Raw genomic sequence first — 18,925 nt, 5'->3', positions numbered from 1 at the left:
CAGACACACCCACAAATAATGTTTAATCTGGCACCCCCAGGCCCAGTCAGGTTGACACGTATAATTAACCATTATACCCTAGTAATAGGTACAAACAATATTAGCCCTTCCACAGATAGATATGAGATGAATGTGTTTTAGCTTTAATTAATTAATTAATTTATTTATTGAGACGGAGTCTCGCTCTGTCGCCCAGGCTGGAGTGCAGTGGCCGGATCTCAGCTCACTGCAAGCTCCGCATCCCAGGTTCACACCATTCTCCTGCCTCAGCTTCCCCAGTAGCTGGGACTACAGTTGCCTGCCACCACACCCGGCTAATTTTTTTGTGTTTTTAGTAGAGACGGGGTTTCACCGTGTTCGCCAGGATGGTCTTGATCTCCTGACCTCGTGATCCACCTGCCTTGGCCTTCCAAAGTGCTGGGATTACAGGCAGCTTTTATTTTTAATTGTGGTTTATCTTTATCATTAATTTCTAAAATTAAAATTAATCTGTTCTTAAAATTTTCTCTAAAGTTGATAACATTGACTTATAAGATAAAGCCTAAATTCCTTAGGGCTGCCTTCTCATTCATCTCATCTCTTGGTACCTTTCTCAGAGTTTATGCTCCAGAAACACTGATCTATTTGTATTTCCCAAAATACACTGTATTCCTCAAGCCTTTTTTCTTTGCATCATATTGTACTCTTTGCCTGTAACATTTTCTTTCTATTTGCTTTCTTTGAAAATTTCTATACATTCTTCCAGTTTTCTGCTAAAATGCTACCTTCCTGTGAAGACATCCTTTTGCTAAGCATCCATACTTCTAATAACTTTGTGCATGCTTCTATTAAAGCAATTATCTAAATTTCCAATATTACAATCATAAGATAATTCCTCTCCTTCTCCACTAGGGGGCAGAGACAGCTTTTCCACCCACTTTTTTTTTTTTTTTTTTTTTTTTTGAGACGGAGTCTAGCTCTGTCGCCCAGGCTGGAGTGCAGTGGCCGGATCTCAGCTCACTGCAAGCTCCGCCTGCCAGGTTTACGCCATTCTCCTGCCTCAGCCTCCCGAGTAGCTGGGACTAGAGGTGCCCGCCACCTCGCCCGGCTAGTTTTTTGTATTTTTTAGTAGAGACGGGGTTTCACCTTGTTAGCCAGGATGGTCTAGATCTCCTGACCTCGTGATCCGCCCGTCTTGGCCTCCCAAAGTGCTGGGATTACAGGCTTGAGCCACCGCGCCTGGCCTACTCCCCCCATTTTTATTTCTAGCTACATGAGGGACTTACAATAACTAGCCAAGTAACTGTGTTTGTTGAGTTCATTAAGATGACTCTTAATCCATGATGCACTACAGATCCCTTCCCAGGGTTGTAATTATTGCACTGGTGGCACTAAGTCAGCTTTCTGTAAGTTGTGCAATTTGGGGTTTAAAAATATCTCTAGGCCGACCCCTCCTTTCAGTAACAATGCATCCTCCAATAACCGCAGGAACTTGTGAAGAATCAGAACACACCTGCGACTGCTAAGATGGCAAGTGAACTCAGGTTGCTGGCTCCTTCTTCTGAAATCAGCCCTGCAGAAAATATAAACTAAGAGGTAAGCAGAGACTCCAGGAATTAACCATCATTACCACTACCTCTGTAAGAACCCCCCGGGAAAACTAGAGACTGTCTTGCACTAAAGTGTGTGAGAAGGAGTGGGAGAAGATGGGAGTGGGCACAGCAGGGGGAAGCAGGGGAGACTATAGTCTGGGCAGAGGGTAGCAGTGAGAGTGAAAAAAGGCTTCTTAAAATTCTCTTTCCCCCTTTCTGCAGGTTTGCTTTGGAACAGTTGTTGCCTTTGGCTTCACAGTAAAACTAGTGGCAACATCCTAGACCACTGTGGATGGTATCTATGGAGGCTGTGTTAAGGAGCTCCAATATGTTGCTTCTAACAACTGCATAATACTCAATTATTTTATCTGCTGCATCCTACTATATACTTTACCAATGCTGTACACAGTTTGTCTCCAAATTCCCTGGCAGTATTCCTCCAAACTTTTTTTTTTTTTTTTGAGACAGGGTCTCGCTTTGTTGCCCAGGCTGGAGTGCAGAGGCACAATTATGAATCACTGTAGCTTCAGCCCCCTGGGCTCAAAGGATCCTCCCACCTCAGCCTCCCAAGTAGCTGGGACCACAGGCACACATCACCATACCTAAGTTTTTAAAATGTTTTTGTAGAGATGGGGGTCTCACTATGTTGCCTAGGCTGGTCTTGGACTACTCCTAGACTCAAGTGATCCTACTGCCTTGGTCTCCCTAAGTGTTGGGATTACAGGTGTGAGCCACCACACCCAATCTTATTTCTTTTTCTGCTTAAATTAGCCAGTTAATGTCTGTTTTTTTTGTAACTATTAACCCTGACCTTTAGTGGAAACAAAACTGGAAGAAAGAAAAATATTAGGAGGTTATTAAAATAAACCAGACAAGACACAGTGATGATGTGGGCAAGAACATTTGAGGCATAAGAGTTGTTGGGTTAGGGATATATTTCGGACATAAAGAGAACAGGAAAGGGAGGAAAATAAAGTAACCAAGCATGAGTCCTACGTTGTGGCCACAGTAACTGTAATGAATGGTGATGTCATTTATTGAGATGGGAAATAATAAAGTATAATATTTATTTATTTATTTATTTATTTTAGGATGAGAATGTAAAGTTCTGTTTTGGAGGCGGCTGTGGTAGCTCATGCCTGTAATCCTAGCACTTTGGGAGGCCGAGGCAGGTGGATCACCTGAGGTCTGGAGCTCGAGACCAGCATGGCCAATATGGTGAAACTCCATCTCCACTAAAAATACAAAAATTATCTGGGCATGGTGGTGCATGCCTGTAATCCCAGCTACTCGGGAGGCTGAGGCAGGAGAATCGCTTGAATCCGGGAGGCAGAGGTTGCAGTGAGCTGAGATCACACCACCGCACTCCAGCCTGGGCGACAGAGTGAGACTCCTTCTAAAAATAAAAAATAAAAAAAGTTCTGTTTTGGTCATGCTATGTTTCTGGAGACCCCTATAAGACACCCAAGTGGAGATGACATACGTGTCTGGGGTTCAGTACAGAAGTCTGGACCTGCAGACTTATAAAATCAGCAGCATAAGGGAGTATTTAACATCATGGGCCTGGATGAGATCATTAGGGAAATAGTGTATGTAAAAAAGAGGACCAAGAAATGAAGCCAGAGGCAATTGATATTTAAATTGGGAAGACAAGGAGGATCCAACAAAGAAGACTAAGAAGAAGCAGCCAATGAAGTACGAAGAAATCAGAAGAATGTGGAGTCCCTGATAACAGATGAAAGCATTCTTTCAAAAAGTATGGTGAGGTCAAGCATATCACATGTCACTGGGAGTTCTATCAGATGAGAACAGAAAATTTAATATGAAATATAGGGAAATGGAGGTAATTAATAAAAATATTTTTAGGACAGAGGTGTGGAAAAAAGCCTGGGATTTATTTCCTTTGTCACTCCCTGCCCCCAACGTTCTCCTTTTCCCTGCCTGGAACTGAGATAAAATGAAGACTGAAGTTAGAATTGCCATATTGGGTCATGAGGTGACCTTGAGGATGGAAGTTTTGCACTAAACATGACACAGCAGGAAGACAGAAGGAGGCTGGGTCCCTAGTGACTATATGGAACTATAATATCTACTTCTGGACTTCTTTCATATAGAAGAAAACAAACCCTATCTTATATATGCTACTTTAATTTGGGTTTTCTGTTATATGTGACTAGACCTAATTCCCACTGACATAGAAGGAGAGCAAAGAAAAGAGGCAGTGTCATGATAGAAAAAAAAAGTTTGCTTTTTTTTTAAATTGACAGATAACATTGTATATATACAACATGATGTTTTAAAACCTATATATATATAGTGGAATGGCTAAATCAAGCTAAATAAGATGGAATTCCTCACATAGTTGTCATTTTGTGGTGAGAACACTTGAAATCAATTCTCTTAGAATGTTTCAAAAATACAATGCATTGTTATTAACTATAGTCACCATATTGTACAACAGATATCTTGAACTTATTCCTCCTATCTAACTGAAATTTTGTATCCCTTGACCAACATCTCCCCAACTCCCTCCCCTACCACAGCAGTAGCCCTTGGTATCCCACATTCTACTCTCTACTTCTATGAGTTTAATGTTTTTAGATTCCACACATGAGTGAGATCATGTGGGATTTGTCTTTCTGTGCCTGGCTTATTTCACCTAACATCATATCCTCCAGGTTCATCCGTGTTGTCTGAAATGACAGGATTTCCTTCTTTTTAATGGCTCAGTAGTATTCAATTGCATATATATGCTACATTTTGTTTATCCATTAATCCACGGATAGCATTTGGTTTGCTTCCATGTGAGTGATACTACTATGAACACAGGTGCACACAAATATCTCTTTGATATCCTGATTTCAATTCTTTTGGATTTATATCCAGAAGTGGAATTGTTGGATCATATAGTAATTGTATTTTTAATTTTTTGAGGGACCTTGATATGGTTTGGGTCTGTGTCCCCACCTAAATCTCATATGGAATTGTAAACCTGAGTGTTGGAGGAGGGACCTGGTGGGAGGTGATTGATCATGGGGGTGGATTTCCCTTTGCAGTCCTTGTGATAGTGAGTTTTCACGAGATCTGGTTGTTTAAAAGTGTATAGCACCTCCTCCTTCACTATTCCTTCTTCTCCAGCGTGTCTGCTTCCCCTTCGCCTTCCACCATGATTGTAAGTTTCCTGAGGCCTCCCCAGCCATGCTTCCTGTACAGCCTGCAGAACTGTGAGTCAACTAAACCTGTTTTCTTTATAAATTACCCAGTCTCAGGTAGTTGTTTATAGCAGTGCAAGAAAGAACTAATACAGACCTCCATACTGTTCTCCATAATGGCTGTACTAATTTACATTTCTATCAACAGTGTGCAATGGTTCTCTTCTCTCCACATTTTCACCAACACTTCTTTGTCTTTCTGAAAATAGCCATTTTAACAGTTGTGAGGTGATAGCTCTCTGTGGTTTTAATTTGCATTTCCCCACTAATTAATGATGTTGAGCATTTTTTCATACACCTGTTGACCATTTGTATGTCTTCTTTTGAGAAATGTCTATTCAGGTCCTCTGCCTATATTTTTCCTGTTGCCCAGGCTGGAGTGCAATGGTGTAATCTCAGCTCACTGCAACCTCTGCCCCCTGGGTTCAAGCGATTCTCTTGCTTCAGCCTCCTGAGTAGCTGGGACTATGGGCACGTGCCATCGCACCTGGCTAATTTTTGCATTTTTTGTAGATATGGAGTTTCACTGTGTTGGCCAGGCTGGTCTCGAACTCCTGACCTCAGGTGATCCACCCACCTCGGACTCCCAAAGTGTTGGGATTACTGGAGTGATCCATTGCACCTGGCCCTATTTTTAAATTGAGTCATTTGTTTTCTTGCTGTTGATTTGAGTTCCCTAAATATTTTAAATATTAATCCCTTATCAGATACCTGGTTTGCAAATACGTTCTCCCATTCTGTAGGTTGCCTCTTCACTCTGTTAACTGTTTTCTTTGCTATGCAGAAGCTTTTTAGTTTGATGTAATCCCATATATCTATTTTTGCTTTTGTTGCCTGTGCTTTTTGGCTCATATTAAAAAAAAATCATTGCCCAGAGCAATGTCATAGAGCTTTTCTTGTATGTTTTCTTCTAGTAGTTTCACAGTTTTAGGTCTTATGTTTAAGGCCTTTCCTTTACTTTCTTTTTTTTTTTTTGTTTTAGACGGAGTCTTGCTCTGTCACCCAGGGTGGAGTGCAGTGGCGTGATCTTGGCTCACTGCAAGCTCCGCCTCCTGGGTTCACACCATTCTCCTGCCTCAGCCTCCTGAGTAGCTGGGACTACAGGCGCCCACCACCACAGCTGGCTAATTTTGTTTTTGTATTTTTAGTAGAGATGGGGTTTCACCATGCTAGCCAGGATGGTCTTGATCTCCTGACTTCATGATCCGCCCACCTTGGCCTTCCAAAGTGCTGGGATTACAGGCGTGAGCCACTGTGCCTGGCCTAAGTCTTTATTTTGAGTTGATTTTTGTATATAGTGTGAGGTAAGGGTCTACTTCTATTCTTCTCCACATGGATGTCCCGTTGTCCCACTACTGTTTATTGAAGAGACTGTCCTCTCCCCATGTGTGTTCTTGGCACCTTTTTTGAAAATCAGTTGGCTGTAAATATGTGGATTTATTTCTGGGCTGTCTGTTCTATTCCACTGGTCAATGTATCTGTTTTTATGCCAGTACCATGCTGTTTTGATTACTATAACTTTGTAGTATATTTTGAAGTCAGGCAATGTGATGCCACCAGCTTTGTTCTTTTGGCTCAAGATTGCTTTGGCTATTAGGGGTTTTTCTGTGGCTCCACATGAATTTCAAGATTTTTTTTTTCTGTTTCTGTGAAAAATGTTACTGGTATTTGGTAGAGATTTCATTGAGTTTGTAGATCTCTTTGGGTAGTATGACATTTTGACAATATTAATTCTTCTACTCCATGAACATGAATATCTTCCCATTTATTTGTCTTCTTCAATTTCTTTTCTTTTATTTCTCTCTTTTTTTTTTGTAAGATGGAGTTTCACTCTTGTTGCCCAAACTGGAGTGCAATGGTGTGATCTCAGCTCACTGGAACCTCCAGCTTTTGGGTTCAAGTGGTTCTCCTGCCTCAGCCCCCCAAGTAGCTGGGATTATAGGCATCCACCACCCTGCCTGGATAATTTTTTGTATTTTTAGTAGAGACAGCATTTCTCCATGTTGGCCAGGCTGGTCTTGAACTCCTGACCTCAGTTGATCCACCTGCCTCGGCCTCCCAAAGTGCTGGTGGCATGAGCTACCTCCATGTTTTATAGTTTTCAACATCTATATCTTTCACCTCCTGGGTTAAATTTATTCCTAAGTATTTTATTTTATTTATTTTATTTATTTCATTTTATTTACTTTTGACACAGAGCTTGCTCTTGTCACCCAGGCTGGAGGGCAATGGCATGATCTCAGCTCACTGCCACCTCTGCCTCCCAGGTTCAAGTGATTCTCCTGCCTCAACCTCCCTAGTAGCTGGGACTACAGGTATGCACTACCACACCCAGCTAATTTTTGTATTTTTAGTACAGACGGGGTTTCATCATGTTGGCCAGGCTGGTCTCGAACTTCTGACCTCACTCGCCTCAGCCTCCCAAAGTGCTGGGATTACAGGCAAGAGCCACTGTGCCTGGCAAATTTTATTTTATTTTCTGAGATGATCTCACTCTGTCACCTAGGCTGGAATGCAGTAGAATGAACATGGCTCACTGCAGCTGCAGCCTCCTGGATTGAAGCAATCCTCTTGCCTCAGCCTCCTGAGTAGCTAGAAGCACATCCATGTGCCACTATGCCCAGCTAAGGTTTTGTTTTGTTTCTTTTTTTTGTAGAGGTGGGGTTTCACCATATTACCCAGGCTGATTTTGAACTCCTGGGCTCAAGTGATCCTCCTTTAGCCTCCCAAAGTGCTGTAATTACAGACATGAGCCACTGAACCTGGCCTATTTTTTTGTAGCTATTGCAGATGGGATTGTTTTCTTGATTTCTTTTTCAGACAGTTCACTGTTAGTGTATAGAAACACTATTGATTTTTGTAATTGATTATGTATACTTCAACTTTACTGAATTCATTTATTAATTCCAGCAGTTTTTCTGTGGAATCTTTAGAGTTTTCTATATATAAGATCATGCTATCTGCAAACAGAGACAATTTGACTGCTTTCTTTCCAATTTGGATGCATTTTATTGTTTTTTCCTATTGGCTTATTGCTCTGGCTAGGACTTCTAGTACTATGTTGAATAGAACTGGCCAGAGGTAGCCTCCTTGTCTTGTTCCTGATCTTAGAGGAAAAACTTTCAGCTTCTCCTTACTGAGTATGATGTTATTGAGTATGACGTTAGTTGTGGGTTAGTTGTATATGGTCTTTATTGTGTTGAGGTACATTCCTTGTATACCTAATTTGTTGAGTTTTTATTATGAAATAACATTGATGTTGTAAAATACTTTTTCTGGATCTATTGCAATAATTATATGGTTTTTCTCCTTCAGTCTGTTACTGTGACATATCACATTTATTAATTTGCGTGTTTTGAACCTTTCTTGCATCTCAGGGATAAGTCTCACTGGATCATGGTGAATCATCTTTTCTTCTGGGCTGTTGAATTTTGTTTGCCAGTATTTTATTGAGGGTTTTTTAAAATTTAAATTTTTTGTGGGTACATAGTAGGTATATATATTTATGGTATATATATATAGGTGTATATATATGGATTTAGGAGATATTTTCATATAGGTATGTAATGCATAATAATCACATCAGGGTAAATAGGGTATCCATCACCTCACGCATTTATCCTTTGTGTTTCAAACAATCAAATTACATTCTTTTAGTTATTTTTAAATGTACAATTAGATTATCTTTTACTCTGTTGTGCTAGAAAATACTAGGTCTTATTTATTCTTTCTAACTATTTTTTGTACCCATTAACCATCCCCCTCCCCTCACCCTGACTACTTTTCTCAGCCTCTGGTAACCATTCTTCTACTCTCTATCTCCATGTCCATGAGGTCAGTTGTTTTAATTTTTAGCTTCCACAGATAAGTGAGAACCTTTACTGAGGATTTTTTGCATCTATGTTTATCAGGAATATTGGTCTGTAGTTTTCTTTTTTTGTAATGTCCTTATCTGGCTTTGGTATCAGGGTAATGCTGGCCTCATAAGATGAGTTTGAAAGTATTCCCTCCTCTTCAATTTTTTTGAAAGTTTGAGAGAGATTGGTATTAGTTCTTTAAATTGTTGGTAGAATTCAGCAGTGAACTATCAGGTCCTGGGCTTTTAGATGGAAGACTTATTATTACTATTTTTAGTCTTCCTACTTGTTATTGGTCTCTTCACATTTTCTGTTTCTTCAAGCTTCAGTCTTGGTAGATTATATGTGTCATGAATTATCCATTTCTTCTAGGTTATCCAATTGGTTTACATATAATTGCTTATAATAGTCTCCTATGATCATTTTTATTTCTACTGTACCAGTTGTAATATCTCCTTTTTCATTTCTGATTTTATTTATTTATTTGAGACAGGGTCTCACTCTGTCACCCTGGCTGGAGTGCAATGGTGTGATCATAGTCCACTGCAGCCTTGAACTCCTGGGCTCAAGGAATTCCCCTGCCTCAGCTTTCCAAGTAGCTGGGACTACATGCACAAGCCACCATGCCCAGCTAAGTTTTCTTTATTTTCTGTAGAAACAGGGTCTTGCTTTGTTCTGCAGGTTGGTCTTGAACTCCTGGTCTCAAGTGATCCTCCCACCTCAGCTTCCCAAAGTGCTGGGATTAGAGATGTGAACCACTGTGCCTGGTCTGATTTATTTATTTGAGTCTTCTTTTTTTTCTTAATCTAGCTGAAGGTTTACTGATTTTGATTATCTTTTTAAAAAACAAACTCGTCATTTTGTGATATGGTTTAGATGTGTCCCCACCCAAATCTCATCTTGAATTCCCACATGTTGAAGGAGGGACCTGGTGGGAAGTAATTGAATCATGGGAGCAGGTCTTTCCTGTGCTGTTCTTGTAATAGTGAATAAGCCTCACAAGATCTGATGGCTTTATAAGGCAGAGTTTCCCTGCACAAGCTCTCTGTTTGCCTGCTGCCATCTGTGTAAGATGTGACTTGCTCCTCCTTGCCTTCACCGTGATTGTGAGACTTCTCCAGCCACATGGAACTGTAAGTCCATTAAACCTCTTTCTTTTGTAAATTGCCCATTTTTGGGTATCTTATCAGCAGTGTGAAAATGGACTAATATGTTTTGTTAATACTTTTTGTTTTTATAGTCTCTATTTCATTTATTTCCACTCTTATTTTTATTACTTTCTTTCTTCTACTAAATTTGAGCTTAGTTTGTTCTTGTTCTTCTAGTCTCTTGAAATGCAATGAGATATTAGGTTGTTTATTTGAGATCTTTCTTCTTTTTAGGCATTTATTGCTATTGACTTCTGCTGCTCATCTTGCAAATGTTTGTTTTTGTTTTTTAGAGACAGGATCTCACTCTTTCACCTAGGATGGAGTCCAGTGGTGTGATCATAGCTCACTGCAGACTCCAACTCCTGGGCTCAAGTTATCCTCCTGCCTTAGCCTCCTGTGTGGCTGAGACTAGCACACACAGCTAATGCATCTCATAAATTTTAATATGTTGTGTTTCCATTTTCATTTGTCTCAAGATATTTTTAATCCACTGCCTCCCTGGCTTTTTTAGAGATGGGGGTCTTGCTATGTTGCCCAAGCTGGTCTCAAACTCCTATGCTCAAGCAATCCTCCTGCCTTGGCTTTCCAAGGTGCTGGGATTACAAGTGTGAGCCCCTGTGCCTGGCCTCTTAAATTCCCTTTTAATTTCTTCATTGACCCATTAGTTGTCTAGGAACATAGTATTTAATTTCCATGTATTTGTGAATTTTCTGAAGTTTCTCTTGTTACTGATTTCTAGTTTTATACCATTGTAGGCAGAAAACACACGAGATAATTTCATTCTTCATAAATTTATTAAGACTTGTTTTGTGGTTTAATGTATGATCTATCCTGAAGAATGTTCTATGTGCACTTGAGAAGAATGTGTATTCTGCTATTGTTGAACGTATGTCAAATCTGTATATATCTGTTAAGTTTATTTGGTTCAGAGTGTAGTTTAAGTCCAATGTTTCCTTATTGATTTTCTGTCTGAATGATTTCTTCATTGCTTCAAGTAGGATATTGAAGTCTTCTATTATTACTGTATCATAGTCTATTTTTCCTTTCAGATCTATCCATATTTGCTTTATATATTTAGAAGCAGCAGTCCCCAACCTTTTTGGCACCAGGGACTGGTTTCATGGAGGACAATTTTTCCATGGGTGGGGAGGGGGAGGACAGATGGTTTTGGGATAAAACTGTTCCATCTCAGATCATCATCAGGCATTAGATTCTCATAAGGAGTACACAACCTAAATGCCTCACATGCACAGTTCACAATAGGATTCACACTCCTATGAGAACCTAATGCCACTGCTGATCTGACAGGAGGTGGAGCTCAGGCAGTAATGCTCGCTCACCTGCTGCTTATATCCTGTTGTGTGGCCCATTTCCTAACAGGCCACCCATGGGTACTGGTCTGTGGCCCAGGGGTTGAGGACCCCTGTTTAGGAGCTTTGATGTTGGGTGAATATACATTTACAATTGTTGTACCCTCTTATTGAATATTGAATTGACTTGTTTCATTACATAATGACCTTCTTTGTCTCTTTTTACACATATATATTTTTTAGATGGAGTTTCACTCTTGCCACCGAGGCTGGAGTGCAGTGGCCTGATCTCAGCTCACTGCAACCTCCACCTCCCGAGTTTAAGTGATTCTTATGCATCAGCTTCCTGAGTAGCTGGGATTACAGGTGCCCATCACTATGCCCAGTTAATTTTTGTATTTTTAGTAGAGATGGGGTTTCACCATGTTGGCCAGGCTGGTCTTAAACCCCTGACCTCAGGTGATCCATCTGCCTTGGCCTTCCAAAATGCTAGTGTTACAGGGGTTGCCACTGTGCCTGGCCTTCTTTTTATAGTTTTGATTTAAAGTCTGTTTTATCTGATATAAGTACAGCTACTCCTGCTCGCTTTTGTTTCCACTTGCGTGAAATGTCTTTTCCCATCCCTTCACTTTCAGTTTATGTGTCTTCTTACAGGTGAAGTGAGTCTCTTGTAGGCAGCATATAATTGAGTCTTTTTTAATTAAAAAAATCCATTCAGCCACTGTATGTCTTTTGAGTGGATAATTTACTACATTTACATTCAGGGTAATAACTGATAGTTAGGACTTAACTGCCATTTTGCTAATTGTTTTCTGGTTGTTTGTGGATCATTTGTTCCTTTCTTCCGCTTTTGCTATTTTCCTTTGTGGTTAAGAGATTTCTGTAGTGGTATGTTTTGATTTTTTACTCTTTATTTTTTGTGTATCTACTATAGGTTTTTGCTTTGTGGTTACCATGAGGCTTATAAAAACTTCTAATAGTTATAACAGGCTATTTTAAGCTGACAATAACTTTGATTACAAAAAACTCTACACTTTTACTCCACTTTCTCACTTTGCATTTTTGATGACACAATTTACATCTTTTTATATTGAATATCCCTTAATGAACTAATCAGCTATTATTGTTTTTAATAGTTTTATCTTTTAGCCTTCATATTAAAGATAGAGGTGACTTATATACCAAAATTACAGTATTAGAGTATTATGAATTTGACTATGTACTTACTTTTATCAGTGAGTTTTATACTTTAATATGTTTTTGTGTTCCTAATTTGCATCCTTTTCTTTCAGCTTAAATAACTCTTTTTAGCATTTGTTGTAAGACACATCTGGTGGTGATGAAATCCTTCAACTGAAACAACCTTTTTATAAAGATGGGAGATATTATAACGTATTTTTAGAATAATAGGAATAATCCTACAGAGGAAGAATTTGATGATGCAGAATAGAGAGGGTATAATCAGAGGAGCAAAATCTGTGAGTAAAGAAGAGAGATTGGAGTCTAGTATACAAACGGGGGGATTGGTCTTTGATAGTAGTGAGAAAAATTTATCTACTGTAATAGGTGAGAAGGTAGGCAGGCTACAGATCCAAGTAGTTTGATAGCTTTGGTAAGGGAAGATGAATCAGTTTTCAATTGGATTCTTCTATTTTCCAAGTGAAATAAAGAGTGACTTATAAAATTAACAATAGTCTTTCTTAAAATGGAGATAATAGTGTTTGCTTCCAAGGGTTAATGTTTGTGCATGTAGACCCCCTAAAGTATGTAGGCCATGGCTAAATTTGCTGTACTGAAATCTTGACTAGGCCGAATAGCTCAGCAAGAAACAAAACTCAGAACTAGCCAAGTTATATAAAATGCTTCGTATGTGTTTCATAACTATGTTGTATTTCTATGGCACAGAAAGAATATATGAACCTAGAATGCAGGTGCTGTTAGTTGTTGTGACTAAGTCTGGTAAACACCCTCTCCCAAGGTCCCAAAAAGAAGAAAGATCTGCTGTTTTCTGCCCTTACTAATGAAGTCACTGAACTTTAGGTGCCATTCCATGAGTAACATGGGAAAGTCTGGGAAGCTGTTCCGTTTTTTCCCTCATTTTCAAAGTCCTCATTCTCTCATCCTCAAAGTCCTTGAACTTTGGCCAGCTCTTATAGACTGTTCTAGCCTATGTGGTCACTTTGGAATTTGTCTTATAATTTGATTTGACACAGTTTGTTGGGGAAAATGAATGGTTAAAACAGTGCATTAAATCAGTTACATCTTTTGTGTAATAGGAAAAAGACAAACTTTTTTCCTACTATGCTCTCAACATAACACTTCTGGAACAAGATATGTGAATTTTTCTTTCATACCAACCAATTCTTTGACATCAACTGGGTGTCTTACAATTTAATTCAGTCCTGACACTATCTACCTGGGGTTAGGGTCAGATTTCACAAATTAAGGGCTCAGTCCCACAGACTTCAGATGCCAGTGGCAAATCTGGATCTTTGGAATTTCTGACCAACTAGCTATAAATTGGAGGTTCCCTTGACCCCATCTCAGGTTTGATAATTTGTTAGAGCAGCTTCCAGAATCAGATAAACACTTACTTAATGTTTACTGATTTATTAGCAAGAGTATTACAAAGTATACAGATGAACAGCCAGATGAAGAAGTACATAGGGCAAGGTATGGGGAAAGAGTCATGGAAGCTCCTTGTCCCCTGGGGGCACCCCACCCTTCAGCGTTCAGCAACCGTGAAGCACTCCAAACACCATTCTTTTACGATTTTATGAAGGCTTTATTACGTAGGCATGATTGATTCATTGGCCATTGGTGATCAGCGCAAACTTCAGCTCTTCTCCCCTCATGGTGGTGGCAGAAGCACTGGCTGAAAGTTCCAACCCTCTAATTACATGGTTGGTTCTCTGGCATCCAGCCCCTATCCTAAAGCTGTCCAGGATCCAGCCACCAGTTATCTCCTTAGAATACAAAAGACACTTATCACTTTGGAGATTCTGAGAGTTTATTTCTTAAGTCACAGTATTCATCAATCCCTCTTGGTTCTTGTTATAATTCCCTTCTGCTTGGAGGTCATATGGAAAAATGTCACATCCAATGTGGGAATCCTTATGACAATGTCTTTGGGATGGCTCTCTACCGGACTCAAAATTTGCAGTTGGTTGGGAGCCCACTGCCTCAGCTGAGTGACCATTCCTAATATTGGATAGAAACCTGTCTTCAGGTTAGGTTCCACCTATTGGTAGCTATTCTGCTCTCTGGAGTCACATAGGTCTTTATATATGGTGATCATTTTCATTTCTTCAGGTTTTCTCTTCAGGCTAAACAACCACTAGAACAATGTTTTTCAATGTAGGTTCTTTTGCATCAGGATCAACTAAAGATCTTAACATCTCTGGGATGGAGCTCCAGAATTTGCATTTTTAATTAACATACCAAGGGATTCCTCTGCACTCTAAGGTTTTAAGACCATTGCACTAAACTATATAAGTCTAGGGACCATACCATTCTTGCCTATTTTTGTTTAATTAATTAATTTATTTTTTGAGGCGGAGTTTCGCTTTTATTGCCCAGGCTGGAGTGCAATGGCACAATCTTGGCTCACTGCAACCGCCACCTTCCAGGTTCAAGCGATTCTCCTGCTTCAGCCTCCCGAGTAGCTGGGATTACAGGCATGTGCCACCATGCCCGGCTAATTTTGTATTTTTAGTAGAGACAGGGTTTCTCCATGTTGGTCAGGCTGGTCTCGAACTCCTGACCTCAGGTGATCTGCCCACCTCGGCCTCACAAAGTGCTAGGATTACAGCCGTGAGCCACTGTGCCCAGCCCTATTTTTCGTTTTTAGAGGCAGAGTCTCACCATGTTGCCCAGGCTGGCCTCAAACTCCTGGGCCCAAGTGATCCTCTCTCCTCAGACTCCTGAGTAGCTGGGACTATATACGGATGACACCACACCTGGCCAGCATTTGTTTTCTTTACTTTTTAGAGATGTTGGCAGGGGGAGGAGTTCTTACTATGTTGCCCAGACTGGTCTTGAACTACTGGCCTCAAGGGATCCTCCTGCCTCAGCCTCCCAAGTAGCTGAGATTACAGGTGTGAGCCATATTCCCAGCTCAGATTTTTAAAAAATGTCTAAGCACATGTTTACTGGTCTCTCTGAACATACTCCTCCTCACTCTTCCTCCTTCATTTTAATAGTTTCTAAATTGTTCAATGTTATTTATCCTTAAAACTCTTTCAATTTTCCCCCAACTAAAGGTTTCATTTAACCAGTAAGAAGAATTTTGGGAGCTAGGCACAGTGGCTCACGCCTGTAATCCCAACACTTTGGGAGACGTAGAGAGAGGGATCACTTGAGGTCAGGAGTTCAATACCAGTGTGGCCAACATGTTGAAAACCCATCTCTACTAAAAATACAAAATTAGCCAGGTGCAGTGGTGCACACCTGTAATCCCAGCTACTTAGGAGGCTGAGGCAGGAGGATTGCTTGAACCTGGGAGGTGGAGGTTGCAGTGAGCCGAGATCAGGCCACTACACTCCAGCCTGGGTGACAGACTGAGACTTTTGTCTCAAAAAAATAAAAGAAAGAAAAAAAGAGAATTTTTGGCTCAATATGTTGATAATGTTGAGCTCAATATATATAAGAGAATCTTTTTTTTTTTTGAGATGGAGTCTCCCTCTGTCGCCCAGGCTGGAAATCAGTGGTGCCATCTTGGCTCACGGCAAGCTCCTCCTCCTGAGTTGGCGCCATTCTCCTGCCTCAGTCTCCCGAGTAGCTGGGACTACAGATGCCCGCCACCTCGCCCGGCTAATTTTTTATTTTTTATTTTTAGTAGAGACGGGGTTTCACCATGGTAGCCAGGATGGTCTCGATCTCCTGACCTCGTGATCCACCTGCCTCGGCCTCCCAAAGTGCTGGGATTACAGGCATGAGCCGCCGCGCCTGGCCAAGAGAATCTTTTAAAAAATATTTAAAACTCAGATTATGAAAGTAATATATGGCCGGGTGCAGTGGCTCACGCCTATAATCCCATCATTTAGGGAGGCCGAGATGGGTGGATTGCTTAAGTCCAGGAGTTCGAGACCAGACTGAGCAACATGGTGAAATCCCGTCTCTACTAAAAATACAAAAAATTAGTGGGCATGGTGGCGTGTGCCTGTTGTCCCAGCTACCCAAGAGACTGAGGTGGGAGAATCACCTGAGCCCGGAGGTCAAGGCTGCAGTAAGCTGTGATTGTACCACTGTAGTCCAGAGCCTGGGTGACAGAGTGATCCCTTGTCACATACACACAAGTAAAAGAAAATATAAAAATTAAAATGAAACAAAAAAAAGAAAGTAATGTATATTCACTAGAGAAATTTTGAATATATTTTTTAAAAAGTAAATAAAATTCACTTATGATCACTCCATCGAAACATAACCACTAGTAACATATTGGCATATATTCTTTCAGTAGGTTTTTTCCTATGCAATGTGTGTATTTTTGCAATAAAATTGGGATCACTCAAATATAGTGTTTTGGATTAATAATATACAAATATATGATGGCCACTTCCCCTGTTTCATTAGATATTATTCTACAGCATGTTTTAAAAGTACTCAAGTAATCTAGGATTGCTGTAGAAAAATTAGAACATTAGTCCTAAATGACCACCCACGGACAACTAGAGTAATTTGATATTTATCTTTACACCATTTTTTTCTGTGCATATACTTCTAGAAAAACAAGACTATTTCTACTATAGATTTTTTTTTTTTTTTTTTTGAGACAGGGTCTCACTCTGTTGCCCAGGCTGGAGTGCAGTGGCACAATCTTGGCTCACTCCAACCTCCGCCTCCCAGGCTCAAGAGAGTCTCCTGCCTTAGCCGCCAAAGTATCTGGGATTACAGATGTGTGCTGCCATGCCCGGCTAATTTTTGTATTTTCGGTAGAGACGAGGTTTCACCATGTTGGCCAGGTTGGTCTCGAACTCCTGGCCTCAAGGGATCTGCCCGCCTTGGCCTCCCAAAGCGCTGGGATTGCAGGCGTGAGCCACTGTGCCCGGCCCTCTACTGTTTTGTAAGATGCTTTTTTTTTTTTTCCTGTGGTAAAATTCACATAATATAAAATTCATCATTTTATCATTTTAAAGTGCACAATTCAGTGTGGCATTTAGTACATTCACAGTGTTGTGCAACATCACCATTATCTATTGTAGTTCAACAAAATTTTCATCATTTTAAAATTCCATAGCCATTATAAGCATTCATTCCCCATTCTCTCCTTTCCCCAGCTCCTGCTAACCCTAATATGCTCTTCCATTTCCATGGATTTGTCTGTTTTGGCTACTTCATATAAATGAAATCATACAATATGTGGCTGTTTGTGTCTGCTTTTTCACTTAGTGTAATATTATATAGGTTCATATATGCTGTAGCATGGTTAAATAATAAATGTTGTTTCATCATATGGGTATATGCCACATTTTACTTATCCATTCATCAGTTGATGGATATGTGAGTTGTTTCCACTCTTCTATTGTGAATAGTGCTGCTATGAACATTCATGTGCAATTGAGCACCCATTTGGTATATACCTATGAATGGAATTGCTGGTCATATGGTAATTCTGTGCTTAACCTATTGAAGAACCACCAAACTATTTTCCACTGTGACTGCAGCATTCTACATTCCTACCAGTAATATATGAGGGTTCCAATTTCTCCACATCCTTATCAACACTTGTTATTTTCCTTTTGTATTGAGATAGGGTCTCTGTTGTCCAGGCTGGAGTGCAGTGGTGTGGTCATGGTTCATTGCAGCCTTGACCTCCCAGGCTTAAGGGCTCCTCCAACCTCAGCCTCCTGAGTAGCTGGGACTACAGGGACATGCCACCATGCCCAGCTAATTTTAAATAAATTTTTATAGAGATGGGGGTCTCACCACGTTACCCAGGCTGGTTTTGACCTCCTAGGCTCAAGCCGTCCTCTCACCTTGGCCTCCCAAATTGTTGGTATTAAATGCATGAGCCACCATGCTGGCCTATTTTCCATTTTTTAATAGCTCTTCTAGTGGGTGTGAAGTGGTAAAGTGGTATCTCATTGTAGTTTTGAATTGCATTCCCTACTCAACATCATTGTCATGTCCTTGTTGGCAATTTGTATATCTTCTTTGAAGAAATGTCTATTCAAGTCATTTGCCGATTTAAAAATTGAATGCAGTACGCTTTTCACTTAAAAATATACTATGGGCTGGGTGCAGTGGCTCATGCCTGTAATCCTAGCACTTTGGGAAGCCAAGGCAGGTGGATCACTTGAGGTCAGGAGTTCAAAACCAGCCTGGCCAACGTAGCGAAACCCCCTTTCTACAAAAAATACAAAAATTTGCCAAGTATGGTGGTGCACACCTGTAATCCCAGCTACTCAGGTGGCTGAGGCATGAGAATCGCTTGAACCCGGGAGGCAAAGGTTGCAGTGAGCCAGGATGGTCCCACTGCACTCCAGCCTGAGTGACAGAGTGAGACCCTGTCTCAAAAAAACAAAACAAAACAAACAAAAAAAGTCAATTGCTTTACTGTTGGATATCTAGACTGTTTGCCTTTGAAGCTTTTAAAATTAATCCTGTAATGTACATTTCAGCGAGTAACTCTTTGCACATGTCCAAGGTTATTCCTGGGAAAAGTTTTTTGTTTTTTTTTGTTTTTTTTTTTTTTTGAGACGGAGTCTCGCTCTGTCGCCCAGGCTGGAGTGCAGTGGCCGGATCTCAGCTCACTGCAAGCTCCGCCTCCCGGGTTTACGCCATTCTCCTGCCTCAGCCTCCCGAGTAGCTGGGACTACAGGC

At 40.5% G+C, this 18,925-nt stretch overlaps 1 pseudogene; it reads left to right on the top strand.

Moving 5' to 3' along the window:
* Nucleotides 1-1,322: 1,322 nt before the first annotated feature.
* LOC112628364 overlaps nt 1,323-18,925 on the top strand; it is a 24,452-nt pseudogene continuing 6,849 nt past the window's right edge.

The sequence above is a fragment of the Theropithecus gelada genome, chromosome 7b (genome assembly GCF_003255815.1).
Source record: "Theropithecus gelada isolate Dixy chromosome 7b, Tgel_1.0, whole genome shotgun sequence".
In the NCBI taxonomy this organism is placed as follows: domain Eukaryota; kingdom Metazoa; phylum Chordata; class Mammalia; order Primates; family Cercopithecidae; genus Theropithecus; species Theropithecus gelada.
The sequence above is the reverse complement of the archived record's forward strand: the minus strand, read 5'-3'. Positions and strand labels throughout refer to the sequence as shown.